Here is a 10,288-nt window from a genome sequence, read left to right as displayed (position 1 = left end):
ACACCTTGATCTTCTCCACATACAGTCTGTGGGACTTTGGCCACGGACACACCAGCAGAAGCGTTCCTCTGATATTCGAGCTGTGAGCACTCCCAGCCAGATCCAAACATTTCTGCTCCTTGCCTCCGACCTACACACCAGGAGACTGGGAAAGACACGGAATATTTGAGACTGTGGTTCAACTTTATTCCCACTGAGAAAAACAGGTACAAGCATTGTACCTTCGCACCTGTTGCAAATGCTACAGAAATTCTCAATAGCTTTCACATTATGATGAGGTTCATCGTAACCAAGGTGAAAACACAAAATACATCTGACCTAAAGACTCCCAGACTTACCGGAGGTTTTCTGAGTGGAGAAAGAGATGAATGAGAAGAGAAGAGTCACGGCCAACCTTCTGTCCCGATGAATCATGTCGACTGACGAAATCAAGAGAAATCTTCTGCTCTAAAACACACATGGGAAGACGAAATCTCCTCTCACACACGAGACACACTCCAACTGAACGCTACAGTGGAGAAACCAGTAACCTGAGGTTTATCAGGAAAAAATGCTTTCACATCGACCCCTCTTTATACCTTGTTCTTAGGAACCCTCAAGCGGAGAGATGGATGGGGAAGGGGGGGGGGGGGTGCAGGTAAAGAAGAAAACATTTCATTATTCTCCTCCATTCCAAAAATTCTAACCCCTGGTAGATAATCTCCTGACAGCTGTCTAACGTTTCTCTTTCAATTATCCCCTTAGCTTTAGAAAGCGAGAGGAGGGGAGAGAGAGATGGGAGGAGATGGGGAAAGAGAGGGAAAGGAGAGAAGAAATGCAAGGGGAGGGGAGAGGAAGAGAAAGAGAGAGGGTAGAGAGAGGTAGAGGAGGGGAGTTGACGGAGAGAGAGGAGGGAGAAGAGAAGGTGAAGAGAAGGAGGGAAGAGGAGAGGAAAAAATGGAAGTTGATGGAGAGGGTGGGGGAAAAGAGAGAGACAGGGGAGGAAAGGTAGAGTAGTAGAGGGGGGAAGGGGAGGCAGGCTGGCTACTTGGCATACCCTCTCCAGTACACCTGGCATATCCCAGCAATCTCTCTAATTAAAAGAGTGACGCAGACAGAGTGTCTCTGTGTGGAAGTCTGGTGGGAGGCCTTGCCAATGAGAGTGGATACTCCCTGTGTCCCGCTCTGCCTGGGCTGAGATTAAAGATGTAGCCTAGCCACCATAACAGGCTGTGTATGGTTCAGGTGTACGGTAGCCAGTCAAGGAAAGCGTATTGGCTATCTGATACCTCTACCCCTCTCTCTGGGTCTCAGCTCAGGCAGGCAGGTACACATACACACACAGACACACGTACATAATGTCTAGCTCTACCTTGACTGAAGAGATTTGAAATATTGTTTCTACATCTGGAATAGGCTAAAAACTGGTAGAAACCAGTAGAAACAACAGTACCATAAAATCATGTGTTTGTTACCCAAACCGCTTTAACTATTGCATCCAGGGTGCAACTTTCACTGGGGACAGGGGGGACGACATGTCCCCCCCACAGTCTGAAATTGCATTTTTGTCTCCCCCCAGTTTCATCATTGGAGCGTGATACAAAACGAGGAAACGGTGTGCTTTAGGACCATGTGGACGCTTCAGAGCGGTCGGGTAGGCTGTTTGGAGTGTTTATCCGTCTGAAAAAAATGTAATTAAAAAAAAGTTATTGTGATGATCAGAGGCCGTGTAGCTGAAGTAGTAGACTCCTCTCCCCGGTGCTGTGAAGGCACCTGAAGCGCAAGAAGAGAGGGAACAACCTTTTAAATTGTGGCTACAAGATCTTTTGGCTGTAGCTAGTGGGGATGAGCTAAGAAGAGGAAAATGTCAGTCAAAGCTGCAATTGAGCTTAATGGAGGGAAGCGGCCCTAATGCAAACATGGGCATTTACAAGTAAAATAGCACAATCGATATGGACGCAGTCCATATTGATCAACAGTCTAATGTCAAAGCCTCTATAAAGGGCCTAGTGGTTGAGGCCAGGGGTCGGTTTGATACTGGGCAGTACGTTTAGTAAAAGTAGACTACCTGTATGTTGGCTGTAGGCATTGCCTATATTGGTGAAGACTTTGGTGTAGATCTGGTTTCAGAACTGAAGGGTCCTACTTGTTGTTATTGTCTGTCATTTGCCAGTCGCCAAGGTCATCAGATTTCAGGTTGAAAACATTGTTCCAGATAATGGGGAGGGTGCTAAGATGATGGGACCTGAAGGGGCATGGACACAGAGCCAAACCCAGAGCAGTGTACAGAGAAGAGATCTACTGTGCCCTCCTAACTTATTTAAATTAGGCTAAAGTACAGAATGTGTGGGAGTAAATGAGACACATAGATAACACATAGACGTATAGGACAGCTGAACATTAAAAACAGACCATACGAAGAGAAGGCGACACATAGGCGCCTAGGACAACTGGACACACTAATGATAGAGGAGACACATAGTCTGCTGATCCTAATAAGGGCACACATACCAGAGAACACACTGAGCTAAATACAGGGCCAAGACATAGGCCTATAGTATAGATGGACATATATTATTTTTAGGACAAGCAAGGGTCTTGCCACCATTATAATCTAACTGAAAGCAGATATGGGCGTTATTGGGCGTGAACAAGCAGGAAGCCTGAACTAAAAAGATAATGGTGGCAGGAGAATTAGGGAGAGTATGTTTATTTGCATGTGGGTTGGACTCATATGCTATATGTGTATAAATACAGGAGCCGGGCTCTGGGAAGCGGTGTGTGTTCCGCGGACCATTCCGGCTTGCTATACTTTGTATTAAAAGCCTATTTGATTTCACAAGTTTCTGTAAGCGTTATATTTGAACCGATTTTCACGACAAATGTCACCTTTTATTTCTCATGTTGGTCCTGTGTGTGTCTCAGCTGGTAGAGCAAGGCCCTTACAATGTCCGATTGTGGGTTGGTTCCCGCTGGGGCCACCCATAAGACAATGTATCCATGCACTTGTCATGACGTTGCCTGCGTGGGTATAGCAAACCCATCCCCCTCTCCCTGCCTCCCCTTTGCTCCTTCAACCCATGCTGTGATACAGAGAGACGTTGTAAATTCCTGAGGATCTCCTCATGGCTAAACAGTATTAAGAGAGAGAGTAAACTTTCAGGACAAAGGAATTCTCTTCCACCTCACAGAACTTGAGGTACGAACAGATTTCATGTTCCGGAAAAAGTATTAAGGCCGGTGGGGAGTCCAGCTATTAACATGTCCATTGGTCACCATGTGAGAAACTCAGGAGAGACTGTGGGACCACATTACCATACAGCTGTTTATATAATAACCTCAGATATGAGGTTAACATCTGTTTGTTGTATAAAATGAATGAGTGAGTATGATACTGTTTGTATAATTGTGTAATAGATTTTGAACTGTTTAATGAAGAAAATACAATTGTATTTGTATTTGAACTATTTGGTTGTATTTGAACTAAATCCAAGGACCGCCCCTGAGCCAGTTGGGTCAGAGACCATGGGACCACCCCTCTCTGCTATCTGAATAAAAGCCAACTTTTAAGAAATTACCAATCCAGACCATGTTTCTCTCAATCACGAGAGGACAAAGGTTTGAGAACAGACTGCTGAATCTTTTAACCATCCCACGTGGTAAAACTCTTATACGAATCATAACAAGTCTTTGATATTGACTTCTAGTCTGCAGCTAGGAATTCGGTATCATTGAACGCGAAGAAAGACAAACGCCGAAACAATCATTCTTTAACGAATGTCCATCTGAACAATACACAACCGAGACAGAACTTCACTCCAACCAAAACGAACTTCTCTCCAACGACCAAGGACACACACACTGGACGTAACTATACATATATTTGATTGCAATTGTTCCCGAATGAGTGAGCGTTCATGTGTAAGGATTAGCATGTCAATTGTTATATGTTATGGACTCTGTAGTGAATTCTTAGTCGAACGCAACTTTCCCTTTGTCTAACAGCCGCCATGCCGGTTTAGCCCACTAGGGCATATTCCTTCCACCATTTCATGTAACTATATTAAGTTTGTTTGTTTATGCATTTCTGTGAATTAATTAGTTAGTAATAAATAAATGATTTAAGACAATTGATGTATGGATGACTCATAGTGAAGACTGGGTTCGTGCAGATCAGCGATTTACGACGTTTGGAATGAGACTGACGTAAGATAGAGTAAATACAAATTGAATTAGAAGACCATTGATCAGATAGGAAAATATCTGAAAGGTTATATTGGGAAATAATAACCTTGTAATCTAATAACTTTCCCTGGTGCCCTCGAATTCATAGTTAATTAGTTACGTTATTACTCAAGTGATGCGTAATCCCTAATTATAGGAATCTATGATAAAAACTATAAATCTTCAATTTAACGATACCAAAGACACGACACACTTCTGTAAGTTGCTTTGGATAAAAACATCTGCTAAATGTCATATTCTATGTTATTATAGCGTGGGCGTTAATTAGGGAAAAAGAGTGCAAAGTTGTTGTCTGTCCAAGTTATTGTACCTATCGAGCATGCATGCATTCAATTGCTGAAGAGGAGACTGAGGTAAAAAAAAATATTTAAAAGCGGTGTGATAAAAGCTGATCAAGGCATCTGTGTCCAAAGACTTACCTTTATTTGACTTTGATTATTTATCCAATGAAATTGCTTTATAATAAAGCAACGACAAATAAGTTGATATCTGTCCAGATACCGGAGGGCACTGTAGTTCATCTAACTCTAGGCCACTACCAAGAAGACTATTTCCCTCTAGAGCTCCCTACTGTGTCCTTGGATCCATACTGATAAACAGTCAGTCAGATACCAAAACTACCAGATGGATAGTAACATTGCCGGTAAACAATTTAGGGTGGGTGATTTCATTGGCATCTAAGGGGGCAGAGTTGTACTTGTTTTTTCCCCAGATTAAAATAAACAGGTCTAAGATCTAATTAAAAGGTTAAAAAACTATAAGGAGTATGCTATTGAGGTAAAGCGTAAATCAAGAGTTTTCTGTTCAGACTTTGAGTTTGTGTTTTACTTGGTGCTTACGATAGGTACATTTGGGCCTTGTTGTGGACAGACTATGCCATGACTATATAATGTAACCTAATCATACATCCCAAACCTTCTTCTCCCCTTCTTCCCACCAACCAGAAACACTGAGCTACTGTCATGTTGAACTAATTGACACATTCATCAGGATGTCATACAGACTGTAAAACAAATATAATACAAAATCCTGCTTTTATTGATACATTTATTAATACGGGAGTCATTTTGGCTCCAAGAGGCCCTGACATACAGACTCTTTACTAGAGACCATTACAGCGTTCATTATGTTCTCACACAGTGAAGAGCAGGAAGCCACTGGAGATGGGATTATTTGAGTTATCATAGAGCCTGTTGCAAGGATGCGCATGTACACCACATCTCCCTCCTCTAGCGCTATACTGACTCCATTAGACAGTGTCTCATAACCGCCAGCATTATATCCCTGACTATACATGATTTTCTGTCCATTCTTATACATGTAAAACGAGGTCTGGACACTCATGGCAGTGAAGCTGATGTAGTAGAGTCCTCTCACTGGTGCTGTGAAGACACCTGTATCAGAGGAGAGTAAAGAGGAATCAACGCTTTCCATTTCTCATGTTCTCTTTTGGCAACAAAAATCACACAAATCAACAGAATGCCATTGACACCTGATAGCTAACCAAGAAAAGTTATAACTTTGTAGCTACAGTAAGTGCAGACTACTTAACCTCCTAGCCTAATGGCCATAAGAGCAACTAGCCTCAGAAGCCCAGGCTTATGAAGGAGGATTTGAAAGGATGACTAAAGAGTGACTAAAGGATTTGAAAGGATGACTAAAGCATGACTAAAGAATGACAAATACATATCACATTTGCAAGGAGCATTCAAAAAGAGACAAAGGGTTGGTTTAAAATCAGTGAAAGTAGCTGGGTTGTAGGCCTTGCCAATGTTTGAGAAGATTTTGGTGTATACCAGTGTGGTTTCAGGAACAAAGGGTCCAACAGTTCCTGAATCAGTCAAACCAGCAGAGAAGGCCACCTTTGGCCTGTCTGCGAACACAGGAAAGATAACATACAGATTGGATGACAGACTGTACTTCTAGTATTCTCAAGTCCACAGTGAAAACTGCATTACACCCTCTGGCAAAAGATTAAACGTTGTTAATAACCCAAATCCAGACAGCTGATGTTCTGAAAGAGCTGCAAAATCTGGACCCCGACAAATCAGCTGGGCTAGACAATCTGGACCCTCTCTTTCTAAAATTATCTGCCGAAATTGTTGCAACCCCTATTACTAGCCTGTTAAACCTCTCTTTCGTATCGTCTGAGATTCCCATAGATTGGAAAGCTGATCATCCCCCTCTTCAAAGGGGGTGACACTCTAGACCCAAACTGCTACAGACCTATTTCTATCCTACCCTGCCCTTCTAAGGTCTTTGAAAGCCAAGTTATCAAACAGATCACCGACCATTTAGAATCTCACCGTACCTTCTCCGCTATGCAATCTGGTTCCAGGGCTGGTCATGGGTGCACCTTAGCCACGCTCAAGGTCCTAAACGATATCATAAACGCCATCGATAAGACATTACTGTGCAGCCGTATTCATCGACCTGGCTAAGGCTTTCAACTCTGTCAATCACAACATTCTTATTGGCAGACTCAACAGCCTTGGTTTCTCAAATGATTGCCTCGCTTGGTTCACCAACTACTTCTCCGATAGAGTTCAGTATGTCAAATCGGAGGGCCTGTTGTCCGGACCTCTGGCAGTCTCTATGGGGGTGCCACAGGGTTCAATTCTCGGGCTGACTCTCTTCTCTGTATACATCAATGATGTCGCTCTCGCTGCTGGTGATTCTTTGATCCACCTCTACGCAGACGACACCATTCTGTATACATCTGGCCCTTCTTTGGACACTGTGCTAACTAACCTCCAGATGAGCTTCAATGCCATACAACTATCCTTCCGTGGCCTCCAACTGCTCTTAAATGCAAGTAAAACTAAATGCATGCTCTTCAACCGATCGCTGCCCGCACCTGCCCGCCCGTCCAGCATCACTACTCTGGACGGTTCTGACTTAGAATATGTGGACAACTACAAATACCTAGGTGTCTGGTTAGACTGTAAACTCTCCTTCCAGACTCATATTAAGCATCTCCAATCCAAAATTAAATCTAGAATCGGCTTCCTATTTCACAACAAAGTATCCTTCACTCATGCTGCCAAACATACCCTCGTAAAACTGACCATCCTACCGATCCTCGACTTCGGCGATGTCATTTACAAAATAGCCTCCAACACTCTACTCAACAAACTGGATGCAGTCTATCACAGTGCCATCCATTTTGTCACCAAAGCCCCATATACTACCCACCACTGCGACCTGTATGTTCTCGTTGGCTGGCCCTCGCTTCATACTCGTCGCCAAACCCACTGGTTCCAGGTCATCTACAAGTCTCTGCTAGGTAAAGTCCCGCCTTATCTCAGCTCACCGGTCACCATAGCAGCACCCACCCGTAGCACGCACTCCAGCAGGTATATCTCACTGGTCACCACCAAAGCAAATTCTTCCTTGGCCGCCTCTCCTTCCAGTTCTCTGCTGCCAATGACTGGAACGAACTGCAAAAATCTCTGAAGCTGGAGACTCTTACCTCCCTCACTAGCTTTAAGCACCAGCTGTCAGAGCAGCTCACAGATCACTGCACCTGTACATAGCTCATCTGTAAATAGCCCATCCAATCTACCTCATCCCCATACTGTATTTATTTATTTTGCTCCTTTGCATCCCAGTATCTCTACTTGCACATTCATCTTCTGCACATCCTACCATTCCAGTGTTTAATTGCTATATTGTAATTACTTCGCCACCATGGCCTACTTATTGCCTTACCTCTCTTATCCTACCTCATTTGCACATGCTGTATATAGATTTTTCTGCTTTATTATTGATTGTATGTTTGTTTATTCCATGTGTAACTCTGTGTTGTTGTATGTGTCGAACTTCTTTGCTTTATCTTGGCTAGGTCGCAGTTGCAAATGAGAACTTGTTCTCAACTAGCCTACCTGGTTAAATAAAGGTTAAATATGTTTTTTAAACAAGTGTCTATGTATTAATCAGTGTTGCAGAGTGAAACAGCACAATGCTAAATGTTGGAGCAAGAGCTTTGAGTGAGATCTCAGGGAGAGTGATGTCACCACATGATAGTTCACATCTGCCACAGTAGAAGAGTTCTATCTGGGAGTAGGGGGGAGCTGAATACAGCCAAACTGGGAGAGAGTAGAGAAGCTGTGGTGTTTGGATGGATTCAAAACTGAACAGAGCAGGCGAATCAACTGTTACATTTTCAATTGTGTGCGTGTTGTAGAGTTTAAACTGAACTGTGACATCACCCTCCTAAGATCGAAGACTCAACTGTGGCTCTCAGAGTGACAAGCTAATGTTTTGCCAGACGTGTGTATGTTTGACACGGATGTCAAGGCGATCATCTGTTTTACCTGCAGTTGCTCTCTTCAGCTCCTCCGCCTGGCTCTCACTAGTACTCAGTCTGGTCTCCAGGGCTGAACAATCATTAAAAAGTCAGGACTACTCTTATGTATAATGCACTTCCTATGAACAGTAAGCTTAAGTACAGTAGCACTCATAACATACATTATGTAAACATACCTGCAAGATACCACATATTCCATAGAATTATTACAAGGTAATGAAATATTCAAGTATTTCTGTCATTTAGGTGAACTATCCCTTTTTAACAACCAGTAAATCACTCTTACTTATTACCTGCATTCTCAGCCTCACTGGCTGTCACTCTGTCCCCAATGGCTGATACATTTAGCCCAAGCTGCTGAACTATGGAAACATAAGCTATTCAAGTTTATGTAAAACAGGTGAGAAATAATCATGATCATTCATTTAAGCAATATAGAGAATGCCCTGCATTCTTTGTCTGCAGCTCCTCCACCTGGCTCTTACTGCCACTCAATCCAGCTGTCAGGTCTGTAATGATAGAGGAAATATGAAAAACAGTTAATGTTGACCTTGCTTCTGATTGTGGAAAGAGGTGCCTGAAAAAAAATCACAGGACAGGAAATATGGTGGGACATTGTTGAGGCCTTATGTGCCTCTTGGCGTAATAAGGCCTAAGTACGTAAGTGCCTTACAAACTAAACTGAAAGAAACGTCCATCCAGAATGTTAAATGTTCATTATTTCCACTCTTGCTGACAATCAAATGTAACTTTAGTTGACTCTTGACTGTAAAAGCAATAAATAATAAGCTTAAATGACCTGCATTATCTTTCTCCACTTTATTCTTGGTGAGCATCAGCTCCACCCTAAGATCGGTGACTGTGTTTCTCTGCTCCTTTGCCTCAGCCTCACTGGTTGTCACTCTGACCTCCATGTTCCTCAGCTTCTCTCTCTGCTCCACCACGATGGTTCCCAGGTTGTGCACCATGTCTCTCAGCTCCTTCATCTCAGTCCAGATGTCAGGTGAGGTCGTCTGTTCGTTGGTCATCTCTCCATCTGAACCTCACTCTCCTGCTCTCTCTCACTGCACTGTGTCCCTGTTGAGTGATGTCACTCTCTGACCCCTCCACGCTCCTCCTGAGCCCAGGCCCCAGACAGACAGTACCAGCAGAGCAACAGTACCCCTCATTCTGAAACGATACCTGTTCAGATATGATGCACTTTGAGGCTCAGACCCCCGACTTATATACACACACACACATCTCAGTTAAGCAGTACGTGTACAAGAGACACGTCATACTCAGTGGAAAAATACTAAAGCCATAAGGACGTTACGATATATAAAAAAAAACATTTTATCAGAAGTTTCAACACATAGCAGTTCAATCGATGTTGCGTAAGACTGTGAGAAGTCTGCAACTGCAGTGATCTCATGTCTCAGTACAGTTTGTTTGTGAACAGGTACAGTACTATGTGGTAAAAGACACACACTTGTAATATAATCAGAATCTATCAGAGCACTTCTAGAACAATTGCTGCAGCTGTAGTGTAGAGCAGACAGGGATTGAATGGGTGCATATTTTGGGGAGGGAGGGTAGTGCATTGCAGTAGTAGGCTATATGAGCTGAGGTCAGGTTTGGAGTTTAGCCGTTGGACAGAGGTTAACAACCCTAGACTTGTGATATGGGAGTAGGGTGAAGTTGCCCTTATAAGATGTTCTTGGGTCAGTTTTACATTATTCCAACTAATGATTATGGATATGATCGGGGAGGGGA

At 43.2% G+C, this 10,288-nt stretch overlaps 1 pseudogene; it reads right to left on the bottom strand.

Moving 5' to 3' along the window:
• Positions 1–5,313: 5,313 nt before the first annotated feature.
• On the bottom strand, positions 5,314–9,702 carry LOC112076967 (complement C1q-like protein 2; annotated as a pseudogene).
• Positions 9,703–10,288: the final 586 nt, after the last annotated feature.

Source organism: Salvelinus sp. IW2-2015, unplaced genomic scaffold, assembly GCF_002910315.2.
Source record: "Salvelinus sp. IW2-2015 unplaced genomic scaffold, ASM291031v2 Un_scaffold4164, whole genome shotgun sequence".
Lineage (NCBI taxonomy): Eukaryota > Metazoa > Chordata > Actinopteri > Salmoniformes > Salmonidae > Salvelinus > Salvelinus sp. IW2-2015.
The sequence above is the reverse complement of the archived record's forward strand: the minus strand, read 5'-3'. Positions and strand labels throughout refer to the sequence as shown.